The sequence below is a fragment of the Marmota flaviventris genome, chromosome 12, assembly GCF_047511675.1.
Source record: "Marmota flaviventris isolate mMarFla1 chromosome 12, mMarFla1.hap1, whole genome shotgun sequence".
Taxonomy (NCBI): domain Eukaryota; kingdom Metazoa; phylum Chordata; class Mammalia; order Rodentia; family Sciuridae; genus Marmota; species Marmota flaviventris.
Window position 1 is genome coordinate 16,442,616 of NC_092509.1, and position 14,579 is coordinate 16,457,194.

Sequence of the window (14,579 nt, forward strand, 5' to 3'; positions counted from 1 at the left end):
ACAAGCAAAAGAGACTCTTTTGGATATGAAGAGTTGAGAAGCTTAACTGAAGATGTTGTAAGTATTTTAACTGGTCATTTGTCACACAGTCCTTTCTCAAAGGGCTCGTCATTAGAAGAGGCATTCTGCATTTATAGATGATCAAATGTCTTTATCCCCAGACTTGGAATTGAATCGTTTCACCCCCTGTGAATGAGGTTTGCAGGGATTTTAGGATTACCACTTTAACTGAGACAGGAAAATGCTCAAACCTAAAATAAACACATGGAGGCACAAGCAGCCCCCCACCCCCACCCCACACCCCTATTCTTGTTCTCTCTCTGTCTCTCTCTCCTCCAGGCCTTGCCTTATGGACAGGAGCAGTGAGCTCTCTGCTCCCTGCCTCCTGCCCTCTTGCCTATCTTTGGCTCTGTGGTCTTTGTGCTCCTTTTCCCTACTATTCTGATCACCCCTCACCTCTCGAGCCCAGCCTCGACTCTCTACATAGGTTGCATTTCTAGTCCCTCCTTAATGTATAATAGTTCCAGACTCAAACAGAGAAAAAAAAAAAAAAAACAAGAAAGCAGGAGTGTGGGCATCGCAGTGCTGAAGGCCCAGAAGGACCTCAGTGACCTCTGTCAAACTTCCTGTGCTAGAGGCAGCCGGTGGTTTCCCTACAGAGCGGAGCAAGCTCTGCAGCAGAGTTGGTCACCTCCACAGGCCTCTGGGAGAGAAGAGGATGCCAAGGCTCTGGCCCACAGTGAAGCCTGATGCAGAGGAGGAGCCCAGGGTCATACAGGTTATCTTGGACTTAATCTGAATAGAGTTGATTCAAAGATGCAAACATAGTTCTGAGGAGTTGAACAGTCCAGGACTGTCAACTTCCAAGGAGGAGTGAGGGTGAGGCAGAATAGTCACAGAAGCACTGAATTGAAGATGGTCAAGTTCTTGTTCTGGTCCTGTCACCATGCAGTTACTTATCCTCAGGCATGCCTTTCATTTCACCCAGGGTCTCTAGGTTCTCTGCCCATGCTCACTGAAGCCACATGGACAGCAAATAGGTCAAAACTAGGAAGAATGTGAGGTCAAGAACTGCTAGGATGAATGTAAAATGGAATAAATGGTGAACACTTGAAATTTTCAGATTTTGTACATCCACAAAATTATTAACTTAGTTATTTTGACACACAAAAAAATATAAAGGACTCTTGAAATTTATTGGTAAACCTGGAATTCCATCATTTCAAATACTACTCTAAATAGGTACCATCACTTGAGTCCTGAGACCCTCACAAAGAGTTGCTGGGTAGCAGAAGCTCATTGTGGTTTTGTGACAGCATTTCATAAAAGTACTGAAGCTTCAAAACAGGTATCCTGAAAAAGAAAAAAAAAATCTTTAAAGTTACCTTTTCTTTATCCTGTACTTCTGCCCCAAAGAAGTGTCTTCTCCAATGTAGTTTGCAATAAACTTTTCTAAACAGGGTTAATCTCAGCCCATACTAGGTTCAGGGACAGCTTTATAGTGAGTCAGGTCACACACTGTCTTCTTCTGTCTGTGATTCTGAATATTCAGCTCTAGGAAAACTAATGCTGAATGAGGAAATAGCCCACACCTTGGAGCCAGCTTCCCAGGATGGTCACACATAGAGAATTCCATTTGCTTTTTCTAGCTTTGAGAAGGGAGGCTCATGTTGGGATAAAAAGATGGAAAGACCAAGTTCATAAAACGACTAGGCTCAGCCAAGGTTTGCAGCAGCACAATTTTTTGTTGACAAGTTTCCCAATGAGCAAATGTTAGCACTGCTAGTTGGATATGCATCAGAGTTCACAGCTCCAACACTTGAGTAAGTGGAAGTAGACTTCTAAGAACTTTATTATGGCCTCAGTCCTGCTGTTCTAATAGAACCTCAAAGACTCAGCCCAGAGTTCTCACGCTACCACTCTGGCCTGGGCTGGGACCACCCAGAATCACCCAGAGATCCAAAGAGGCTCACATCTCAGTTGCACAAAACTTTCTCAGTAGGTTAATGCAAAAGGTGGCCATACTCTCAATTACAAAGAAGTATTAGTAAAACTTTCCTCACCCAAATTAGAATACAGTAACCCCATCTTAAACTAAAGAGATTATCTCCAGAGTATAAAACTGTGGTGGTGTTCTTTCTTGAAGCCCAACATACTTGGCAGTTTTTCAATTCACATACCAAACCCCAAACTCTTTTTTCTCCTGAATTCTATGAATTCCTCAAAAATGGAAAACGGATCTTATCCATCTCTGAGCCCTATGACCAGCACCGTTATCTGGTAAACAGCAGACATTCAGCAGGTGTTGTTGAATGTTTAATAACCTCCTTATTAATTGATATACCAAATATTTGTTAAACAAATATATATGCACGTCATTGCCCCATGCTGCTGGTATAGTCAGGATTCATCTAGCTGGGAAGGAAAAGTGGCTCATAAATATCATAGTTAATGAAATATCACTGAGCACTAAGAAGAAATATTCTAAACACATTTAAGTAGTGAATAAATCATTTAGAGTCCAAAAGAAGAAGAGTGAGCTCTCTTTTATCCCTAGAACTCCAAAACTTTTTAGCAGATTGGTCAAACGAGAAGCTCCCCTTGCTGCATGTCCTAGTAAGTGCATAGAATGTTCCTGAAAGCCTCCTGGCACAAGTTGGTGTGCAACAGGGCTGAGAGTCTATAAAGATGTTTTCTGTTGGTACAAGTGAAGATTCATAGTTTAGCCTAAACATCCTTGTGGGTCATCTTTTTGGCTTGGAAAGTTATTAGGAGAAGACCTTTTGTCCTGCTCTGCAAGCGATGAAACACCTCCTCACCGGGACCTGGCAGTTCAGCCTTCTGCAGGCAGCAGCTGAGACATCCATGGGGCTTCTGCTCAGGACTAGGTGGAGGACCCATGTGAGCAAGGTCCTTGTTTCTTTCACAAGCACCAACTGTCACCAGGTATGGCGCAGAAGAAGGGATATTTTCAAGTTGGTGAATCAGCACATCGATATGTGCCAGGAGGCTTTCAGGAATATTCTATGAACCATTCAGAGATGTTGTCACATGTCTAGTTTAGGAGGGTGGAGAGAAGCCACCATACAAAAGAGATGGGTATACACTTGCTCTGTCGGCAAAGGGTGTGTGTCCCTTTCACATCTAAAGCAGTGCCCACATCTTTGCCATAGACACTAACTTTTACCTCTACTCCCTGGGGCCAGCACTTCCTCAGCAGGCCGGGGTCACAAGTCTTGGGATGAGTCTTTCTTCTGCAGACAAGGCACTATAAACGTTACCCCTTTAGCTTTATGGTGAATATCATCCCCAAGCTTCACAGTAAAATAAGTAAAAAGAAATTATTATGTAAGTATATGGTCTACTGTCATTTTAAGCCAAGACCTATTAACATTTTATTGCACAAAAGGGGAGAGCATGCTGAAGGGGCCATTCTAGACAGGTTGCGACCACCCTTGATTTCCCTTTCTTTTCTACAGATCATGGAACTTTCTTCAGCACTGTTGTTGCGCATTCTGGCCCGGATCACTGCCTGATCCTATACTCAGGTGGTGCCACAGCTTGTGCAAACTGCATCTTGACACAGTCCTTTTTTTTGGACACATTCGATTTTTTTAAGATGGCGCACTTGGCTACTTTAGGAGTCTGGCTATGTCACAGCCTGCCCCACAAGCCTCCATGGAGTGAAAACCTCCTGACTTCGTCTTGCAAGGAAAGAGCAAGAATAAGTGCCCCCCCCCCCCCGCCAACACACACACATCCCTTTCTCTCTCTGTAGCACAACTTTCTTTGCCTGTCCTTAAAGCCCCAAGCTCAGTTGACAGTTTGGACCTGTACTCACTAGAATGTGAGGGAACACCCCCAGCTTTGCCTTCTTATCTGAATATAATCACCGTCTAGATCAATGCAGGTGCTAGAAAAGGAAGTGCACTTCTCCCCACCCTGGGATGGCAGGGGGTTTTTACATGAAGCTGATACTGAGATTCAAGAAAAAAGTCTTGTGCTGTCTTTACTCTTCCTTACGTGGCTACATTGAATATAAAATGTAGCCATGACAGTAGCTGGCAACATGGAAGACAAAGCCTGAGAGTATGTCAATGTTCAAAAATCAGTTAAGAATGAGTTGATTTTTTTAACTGAAAGGTGCATTTGTGAGAGGTGATATAGGTAGTTTCGGGGGAGGTTACTACTTCCTTTATCCAAATGGTTACATGGGGGAGGAATTTTGTAAAATATGACCCATCAATTTAAATATTTCCCACAATTATTTACCTTTTTGTCTGACTGAACTGGAACATTCCACCCTTGAAACAGAAATATATATATATATATTTCTAATGACTATACATAATATGTATTGTATACATTCCTAATGATAATAGTGTTTTAAAATCTATCCAACATATAGACCAATTAAGAATTAACATTACTTTTAAGCAATGAGCATCTGTGATTTTTATTAAAATTACATATCACAAAAATAGGATTTGGGGGAGTATATATATATACTGCTTTTTTGAAAAGACGTCGTTTTGTCCAGAATATGCACAAAGTTCTGCAGGCAATGAGCCAGCCACAGTTGGAGGAGAAGTTTCTGGTCTGGTCACAGTCATTTCTGGGCATCTCTGCCTACTGCCCCTTCATCCTAACTCCGGTTTCAGTTTCTAGGAGATGCCGTGTGACTAGTTCAATGGAATCTGTCATTCTCCTTGAGAATTAACCACAGTATCTGAGATATGAAAAACCAGAGGGATCTTCCACGATAACAGTCTGTCAAAGGTTGTTTTTAAATCTTTTTTTTTAGTTGTAGTTGGACACAATACCTTTATTCTGTTTATTTATTTATTTAATATGGTGCTGAGGATCTAATCCAGCACCTCTCACTTGCTAGGTGAGCCCTCCACTGCTGACCCCCAGCCCCAGCCCCTAAAGGTTGCTTTTTCTTTCATTAGTGGATAAGGATCATTGGAACAAAGACTTCAGATGGTGGAAACTCTCACTCTCTCCAGCATTGTTTTTCTAAGGAGAATATTTTATCCCTACTTCATAAGAATAGAATTGCTAAATGTTGAAACAAAGTGGGAAGAAAATTGTCTACAGCGTGTAGCTAGGCAGCACCGTTGTTGAGATTTCAACTCCTCACTCCACCACTCCAGCCCTTACTCTATTTTGACTGCCAATCATTTGCCAATTAGCTATTGGCAAACATTTGAGAAATCAAAAATCTCTATAGGTCAAAAAAAATCTTAAAATACCAGATGCCTCCATAGGCAAGATATTGTCATTAGGATCTAGAGAACCTTGAGGTTCTCCTTTGCTGAATGTGTGAACCTGAGAAGACTAAAGATGAGTGCGTGCACCTAAGCATCTCACCTGAGCTCCAAGCCCTAGGAACACCCAAAACAGGACAGGGTGGTTCACAGGTAAGCTAAGGCTAGCAAAAGGATGCTTCCATTTGTTTCTTTCATCTTTTTATGGGTATCTTAGTCTTTCTCTATAATTCTTAAAAATGATGTCAATTTGCTTGGCTTCATTGAGTTTCTCTTCATTCTAGACAGCTCAATAGACTGGAATATTTAAATAAAAATTTATTATAAATGCTCCAGATTCATAAAATGACATCTCTCTTGTGATATCACCTTGTCTCTGACGCGTGTATCTGTCAATCTTCCTAATTCACGTCACCAATAATCTTTTCCATAACCATGTGAGGTTTTGATTTTTAAAGGTCTTTTCCTTGTTGGATTTAGGAAAAACTATTTTTATTATTGATGTAGGCTGTCTGTGTATTTAGTTTGATCCCAGGGTGGTGATTTTGTCATAACTATTACTAAATTTCCCTTCTCTTAACTAACTTATCCTGAAGCAAAACACTCTCCTTCAAGCAATTAATTCTCAGAGATGACAAATGGGTGATTTGTCTTTCTGATACAGAAAGTCACTTGGAAAACAGGTGGAGAGTAGCAGTGTGATATATTCATAAACTCACCAGAGGGACAATTCTTTGAGAGTTAGTCGGATAAAGCCAACGTAATCTTGAGACTGCTCTAGTTCATTAAATCTTTGATGCTTGGATCCGTACAGATGTCTAGATGCCCAACCCCCTCCTGGGACTTAGGACTGCGGTGCCTGTGGACTCTGGCTGTAGGGAACTGATCCCCTGCAGCACAGAGAATCTCAGAAGCCACTGGCTGCATTAGGCACCCAGGTGAACTGGAGAGGGATTCTAGTGAGGAAGGAATTGAACAGGAAAACTAGAAAAAGCTTGGGCTACAGCTCTCCTCTAAGGGTGCCCCTCCGCAGTCAGCTTCAGAACAGCGTGAAATGGCCAGGCCACAAGTCAATATTTTCCTAGATACCATTGTGTAAAATCGTTGCCACCCTAACTTACGGTGGAATCAGCATCATTATCGTCAGTTGGGGAAGCAGAAGTGGGAGTCACGGTGGGGCCCGGCCACGATAAGATATAAGGGGTTCCTGACCTCTAGCTCACTACCCCACACCCCTCCAGCACCAAGGGCCTCAAATCTACCCTGACTTGTCTCTCCCACAGAAACCCAGATGGAAAACAGGCCAAAATTTGAAACAAACAATATGCATCTAACACAAGCTTCCCCTCTCGGGGTGGGAACACCCAGCTAATGCACCTTCCCCTCTGCCCCACTGACCCCGCACCATGCTCCAGCTCCCTCTAGACCCACGTGTCCCATAACCCAGCAATCAGTGTCACCGAGTTGAGATTAATTATATAAAGTGTATGTGTTTTCTAACCTGATTTAAGACCTGTTTATTAAGAGAAAATGGATTCTTTTTATTTCTTTGAGGATTTTTAAATAAGGTTATGATCTTAACATGCTCCCAAGTTCAAGCAACATAGCTAGAACACAGCAGACCCTTGAGTGGAAGGGACTCTTAAGTATGCTCCAGTCAAATTTACATTCAGTTTATGGGGTTCCTTCTAGCATTCCTGACACCTGGCCACCCAGATTCTGTATAAACAATTCTGATAGACGTGAAACTCGTTCAACAAAGCAGACCACATGTGTTTAGACAGTTTTAATTATTCCATTGTACTTTATCCACCAGTTCTAGACTTGTCAAGGGCATCGGTTTTCAAACTGGGGTATAAATACCCCTGGAGCTGTGTAAGGACTTTCTAGGGAGCACAAGAGCATCAGCAGCTCAAGGAATTCACTTCCAGACCCTCCACTGCCACACATAACTGTGTCCCAAGTTGGGCAGCTGGAAAAGATGGTCCCCTCCACACCTGCATTTCACTCTGCGTGACATACCTTTTCCCCAGCCCGAATCTCCCTCCTGTGTCAGCACATGTGGACAAGACACAAAGGGATGGTTTTGAAGTACTTGGTTCCTGAGAGGGTATTCTGCGGCTAAAAAGCTAGTGGGGTGAGAAATACCAAAGATAGCAGTGTGTAACTCCATCCAGAGAACAAGCCCCTCTACAGCTCTATGATCCATCATCCATTAATCTATTTATGAATTAGAATTAAGAGGTGAAATGGCTCTTGTAAAAACACATTCTTCAAGTTGGAAAATTAGGTCAGGCTTTTTCCAACATAAAGTAAATGTAATTTGGCTGATTAGTCTGGCAATGAGGACTGTTCTCGCCAATTGGATTATAAGGTGTACATTTTCCATAAAGTGAATGATAAAATCTGTTCTACCAGGTTTTGACAAAAATATATTTACTGAACAGAGATAGCATGGTATGCACAGGAAGTTGAGCCCTTTAACCTCTTAAGTGTATGATAAAATTGCTTAGAGACCACATTAAAACGATGCAAGAGGGATATCGCTTTTTAAAATTCTTTCATGTGAACATGAGCAAAGAGAGAACTTCTGTAGTGAATGGAATACTAAGTTCCTTCATCCATACCATAGACCTCTGAGTACATGAAGACCACTCATTTCTCCCTTGCCCAGTGGTCCTCCACTTTGACCCTCCCTGATGACCCCAGCCATTCTTGGAAGTGCATGTTCCTGGGCATCTCCAAGATGGGAAGGAATCAGTAACCCCAGAAAGGCTCAGCTCTGCCTTCCCTGAGTTGCGGCTCACACCCCAGCCTGACCCCACTGAAACACTCAGGCTGGGCAGCTGGCTGGACACAAGGACTACAGCCACAGGCCCCCCATCTTCCAGGAAGCCAGCAAGTGGCTTGAATGGAGCTTGTTACCCTAACTCGGGCTAATCTTCAGCTGTCAGGAGTTGCTGTGGCTGCCTCAAGTCACAACCTAAATGGACGATCAAAAGAAGGAGCCCAGGGGGAAAAAGAGAGGCTGAGGGAAAATAGGTGTGTATTCGACTCTGTTGAAGGTGAGCGTGCACCCACAAACGAGGCCTCACAGCAGGGTGGTCAGTGGGGTTTCACACGCCTGGGGCTTCACACCTGCAGTGGGATGCCATTCGGAGAGAAAGAAGGACCCTGTTCTCCACCATGTTCTCTGCCCCTTGCTGTTATCACCAGCAGCATGCACAGTCCTGGCCAAACCCTGCACATAAATCTAGAAGTTTCTAGAGTATAGTCTTCCAGGAAAGGGCTGATCCAACGAGAGCAGAGTTGAAAGTCTTAGCTTCACATCATCTAACTAGAATTTTTTAATAAATTGAAGAAAGAAGTCATAACTTCCCAAAGCAATAGCCAGGCTCCTGAAAGAGCCCTCCCGAGACACCCTGCATGTTGACTCACACTCTGCAGGCCACCGTTGACGGCCGGAGCATCAGCTGAGCCTGGGTGTCCCTGGCCAGGATCACAGCTGTCATCGCAGCAACCCCACTTCTAAAATCTCCATCTTCTCCAATATGTAGCCAGCTGGTTTTGTTGATGATGATGTTGTGTTGTTGATTTTTTCCTGATTCACAACTCCTGCTTCTTGGACTGGGCTGCACTGGATGGTATAGCACACCTGCCTAACCCAGGGTTCCATCCCAGCACTGAAAGAAGGGGGGGGGGGAATTGCCTGCTCCTTCTTTCATTCTGTTCAAAAGTGAAAGTTTCTGTTTTCTATCTGATAAAAACTTCTAGCTACAGAGCAGAGGTGACAGCAGAGGAAACATCCTCCTCCCCCTGACAGCTCTCCCTCCCAGGCCAGGTGCCCTGGCTCCAGGTACGTTCCAGGCTCACACTGAGGACAGGGTCCCAGGACCCCCTGGGAAGGGCTGCTGTCTGGAAGCTCTTTAATCATATCCTCCCCCCTTCAATCCTTATATTTACTTTTTTCACCTTATTTCACAGGCCAGAAGCTTGAATGCAATGTAATAATGAGAATCTTTACGCCATTGTTCCCCTCAAAAGGGAAACTCTCACTTGTTCCAGTGTTCAGTAGCATGTTACTGTAGGTTGTCAGGCAGGAACTCTATCAACGTAAGAAAGTGTCCTTTCCATTCCTAGTTTGCTAAGAATTTCTTCTTTTAATGAGAAATGGACTTGAAATTTTTCAAAGGCATTTTTGCATTTATTTAGATAATCATGGGATTTTTGCATTTGGTTGATTTATGTCATGAATTATATTAACTGATTTTTTTCCTCTTTTATACCAATTTTATTTCACTTAATTTGTATACACATAAAATATGTATATTCCATTTGAGAAATAATTACAAAGGAAGCACCTCAAACCAGGTTAAGAAACAGTACCTTATAAATTCACTGTTTTGCCTTGCTGATCAGATCTCCTACTTTACTCCCCAGATGTAATCATACTTATCACTTTTGTGACAATTTCTTGCTTTAAAAAAAAATAGCTGTACTCTCATGTATGCGTTCTTTTGACACCATACATTTGCTTTACTTTTACAAAATATTTTATTTCATTTTTCATTTTTAATTAACTTTTAATTGTGGAGAAATACGTATAATGTAAAATTAGCTCTCAACCATTTCTGAGTGCACAGTTCAATATGGCCAACTATACTGATGCTGTTGCACAACACATCTCCAGAACATCTCTTCTTGCAAAACACTGACCTCCGATCCCTCCCAGTTCACGCTCAACTTTCCGTATTTATGCATCACCTGTCCAGGTACCTCATATACGTGGAGTCATAGAGCACTCGTCATTTTGTGACTGGCTTCTTTCACTAAGCAGAATGTCAAGTTTTGTCCACGTTACTAGAATGTCATTTCAAAAATATGGAATGCTTCACCAATTTGCATGTCAGGGAGAGTCTTCAATCGTAGTCTTCTGCTGTGTCATATTTTAAACAGTGAAACAAAACGTAAACTGAAGTCCGCTGAGGATGAAGGGACGGTGTCCAGAGTCTCACTGTCCCCAGCACGCCTGCTCACAGTGGGAACAATACTCGGGGCTTGGCTGTACGAAACCTGTCTTCTTATTTTTCAAGAGGGATTTAAAAGATAGAAGGCACAAATAGAATGTTCTGGAATTCAAAGTTTCATGCCAAGCAACAGGAGCAAGGGAAAACGGGCCACTGACAGTACTCTAGGCAGCGCTGGGCAACGAGGACGCAGCCACCCAGTTCTCTGGTCACCACCCACCCGCAGAAGAGAAGCCTGGAGAAGTTCCTCACAAGGAAGCTCCCTTGACCACGAGCCCTAGGCCACTGAGATCACTATCCGCCCTCAGCCAGCTGCCCGCAGGCTGTTCTGGGTTCTGTCATTTACACTCTGCACAGGTGTAAACCAGCCCCTGGTCCCATCTTCGGTGGGGCACTCCTGTCCCTCTCACCGCTGAGCACCCTACCTTACTTGTATTCATAGCACATAGACATGTTTTAAGCATGGATTCTCCCTGACCCAGAATGAAACGCCATGGGAACTGGGTTTTGTTTCTTCTTCCTGCCCCTCCACGCCACACTGGATGCAGATAGCAGCCCCCACTTATTAATGGAGGACATGTTCCAAGACCCCAGGGGAGGCCCCAGAGCACAATGAACCCGTAGACGTGGTGCTTTTGTCTACACACTTATGATAAGGTTAATTGACAAATTACACATGGGAAGAGACAATAACTATTAACACCAATGATAATTACATAATAGCAATAATTATGAAATACAGCAATTATAATAATATATTGCAATAAAAGTTGGGTAATGTGGTCTCTCTCTTAGAATGCCTGATTGTGTGGTGCTCATCCTTCCTGTGGTGATGAGCTGATGTGCCTCCTGTGTGCTGAGATGAAGTGACCTGAATGAGGCAGGCATCATGACATTCCATTAGGCTACTATGTAAGGGTCACTTGATCACAAGCACTGCACTGCTGTGACAGTCGATCTGACAACCAAGATGCTTATGAGATGGCTAACAGGAGAGTAGCATATACAGTATGGATAGGTTGGACAAAGGGATGATCCCTGTCCTGGGCAGGACAGAGTGGGACAGTCTAAAATTTTATCTTGCCATTCAAAAGAGCGCACGGTTTAAAGCTTATTAATTATTTATTTCTGGAATTTTCCATTTAATACTTTTGAAGCATAGCTCTCATTGGTCTAAAATCAAGGTGTTGTCAAGGCCACATCTGTTTGCAGGCTCCAGGAAGACACTGGTCTACCAAAAGTAGTATTGTGTCCTTCACTCTCCCTCCCCACCAAGAAGGGACAGGGATTAGACCTCCAAAGGACAAGCCTATAAAACTGATTTATAAAAACTTTCAGAAGTAGCAGAAACCAAGAATCCCAATCCCACAGGTAGAATGAAGGGGGTGGGGTTTTGAGAGCTGAGACATCCCCAGCTTTCTCCAGGGCATGCAGTACAGAAAAAAAGAAAAGGGACATCAGTGACTGTGATTCACAGAAGCTGGGCACTGAGCACTGAGAAGGTTTAGAAATGCCTCCATTTAGTTTGCTTATATTTTATCTTTCATATATACAGAAGAGGGAAATAGATTTCCAAGTCCACATCCAAAGTCTACAAGAGTTTGGTCAATAAACGTACAATAACAACTTCAATGACTAAAATATACTGGCTTCTGTAAACCCGAAACTCTCCTAAACTCTTCTAAAATAAAGTTTGTTTTTCAAAGAAAATAATGGTCTTAAATAAACTTAAAATAATGTTCTTAGATAAAATAATGTTCTTACGATTGCTGAAGAGATAGATTTGATGAAATATGGTATTCATGCTTGCTTTTGAGTCATTTTGCTACAATTGAGAGATAGTGAATTCTTCAAACAAGAAATAATAAGTTTTAAAGTTTTATTTTAGGTTAAAGATTTAAGGGGGGGGGAATTCCATTCCTTTACTACTTCTACACTAAAAGGAAACCAAACCACCTAAATCAAGGGAACACTATTCAAAGTTAATAATCTATTCTGAGACAGAATAACCAATGAGGACACTCTTGTGAGTGATGTCCTTCCATACTAAGAAACCACATCACATATTTGTTTCATATTTAAAGGGCAGATATGAGGGAACTGTGGGCTGAATTTTGAGAACGTACCTAGATCACTGAAAGGAGATACATTGAAACATAATTCACTAGCCTTTGAATGGGATTCAAAGGGTGCTCACAGGTTTTTGCATTTGAAAAATAACATGAGCTACTTCTGTATGGCCCAAGAGGATGGAGGAGCCAAAGCCCCTGAGCATCACCCCAGGAGAGCCTGTTCATAGACTTGTGGGGCTTCACTCCAGACCCTGAGAAATCCAGGTGCCACCCAGAGGGAGCAACCTGAGCCTGGAACTGCCCCGGCTGAATGAGTCAGGTCAGGGAGAATCTGCTGGCACCCAGCGAGTAGGCAACAAGTCCCTAAAGACAAGATGGACTGTGAACCCACTTGGTCCCCAAATGGTGCAACCCAGCCTTTGTCACTTTGAAAACAGCCATGAATACACTAAATCCACCACATCCAAGGATAGCTGTTTAAAGCTGGCAGCCTATGGGACAGACACAAGGCTCCTTTCATGCCCTTTGCTGTCCCCTGGGTCCCTATGAGAGCCCTTCTGTCACTATTCCATCTGCTGAGGCCACAGAGGAGATCCACAAACCTCTGTCCTCTGCTCTCTTGATATCTGCTCCTGCCGTTCCTTCTCCCCGAAATTCCCTCCTCCTCCTCGCCTCATGGAGGAATTCTTTCCTTTAATACCTTCCTCTCTAACCAGTTGTTACCTTGCAGGTCTGGGATTTCCAAGGGGGTTCGGATTTCCTGAATTTCCTGTGCTTCAGGGAAGCCTCCTGCGGGGATCTCCCTCTTGTGAGACAGCTGGCTCCACTCCAGTTTCTTTCTGGTTCTCGGTGTCCCCTCCAGGCCCCTTCAGTGCACTCATTCTGTCTCTCTGGCGGCAGTAATCCCTGGTCTTTGTCTCAACATCAGGTGTGACCCTCTGGCTCTGAGGCTAGCCTGAGGACAAGGGCTGATTTCACTCATCTCTGCACGGTGGTAAGAACAGAGAAAAGGACCCACTGGGCAAAGCATTTGTCTTTAAGGCAGGATTCCATTCGCAGCAGCCATCATCGCCCGCTAGGAGGTAGGCGGCACATCACGCTGGCGCCCTGCCTGATCCTCTGGCTCGCTCAGGAACATAACCTACACACACAGGAGCCCAGCTCCAGTCCCCGAGCGAGGACTTCCCCTAGAAGGCGCCCACAAAACAGGGAATCTTAGCACGCGAGCCGTTTTCTCGTTATGCCACCAGAGGGCCCTGTATGACTGCTGATGACAACGACATTGTCCCATTTGGAGAGTTTCACAGGCCAGAATGTGTTTTATAACCTTGAAGAATTCTCAAAGCATGGTCAATAATCGACATCAAGTCTGTAAAAAGGAAAAAAAAAAAAAAAGCTTTTATCTGGGTTCTTAAGAACTGAGGTTCGAAGACACAATTCAAGTAAAGCCGAGAAAGTGTGTTCCTGACTGGGAACAAAGGGCGGGGGATAACACATGCCTAGAGCCACCAGGGCAGGGGCAGGGAAGCCGCGAAGTCCCCAGTGCAGCTGACTGGTCAGTCTGGGTTCCGCGCTGCAGCCTGGGTGCAGACAGATGGCTCAGTTCTGGAATGTTCGCTCCCTAACCGAAGTGACTCCACCTTAGGTAGAATTTTACAAGATTTCATAAAGAAAATATGTCCTTGCTGTTATTCCTCAATTTTATTTGGAAAAGAATAAAAAATCCCCTACAAGAAACAATATAAGATTATCTACCCACTGCAACACACAGAGATGAAAAATTATAGAGGAAGGAAGAAAGGGAGAGAAGGAGGGAGGGAAGAATTAATGAATCTGGACCCAAACATGATATAAAATACAAACCTAACAAAGATAAAAACTAAATTTAAGAGCTAGAACTAAACTCAGAAAACAATATAGGAGCAAATCTTAAAGACTTTGGATTTGTCACCAGAATCTCCGGTGGCAAAAGAAGGAAGAAAAAAAACGGATAAAGTGGACATTATCAGAATTCTTTCCATCAAAAAGAAGCTAAGGAGGCTGGGGATATAGCTCTTGGTAGAGTGCTTGCCTCCCATGCACAAAGCCCTGGGTCCAATCCCCAGCACCACAAAAAAACAAAACAAAAAGAAGCTAATGGGTATATTTTAAAGGTCAATTTAAAAGAAAGAAGAAGAAATATATAGAATGAAGAGTATGTAGAAAACTAG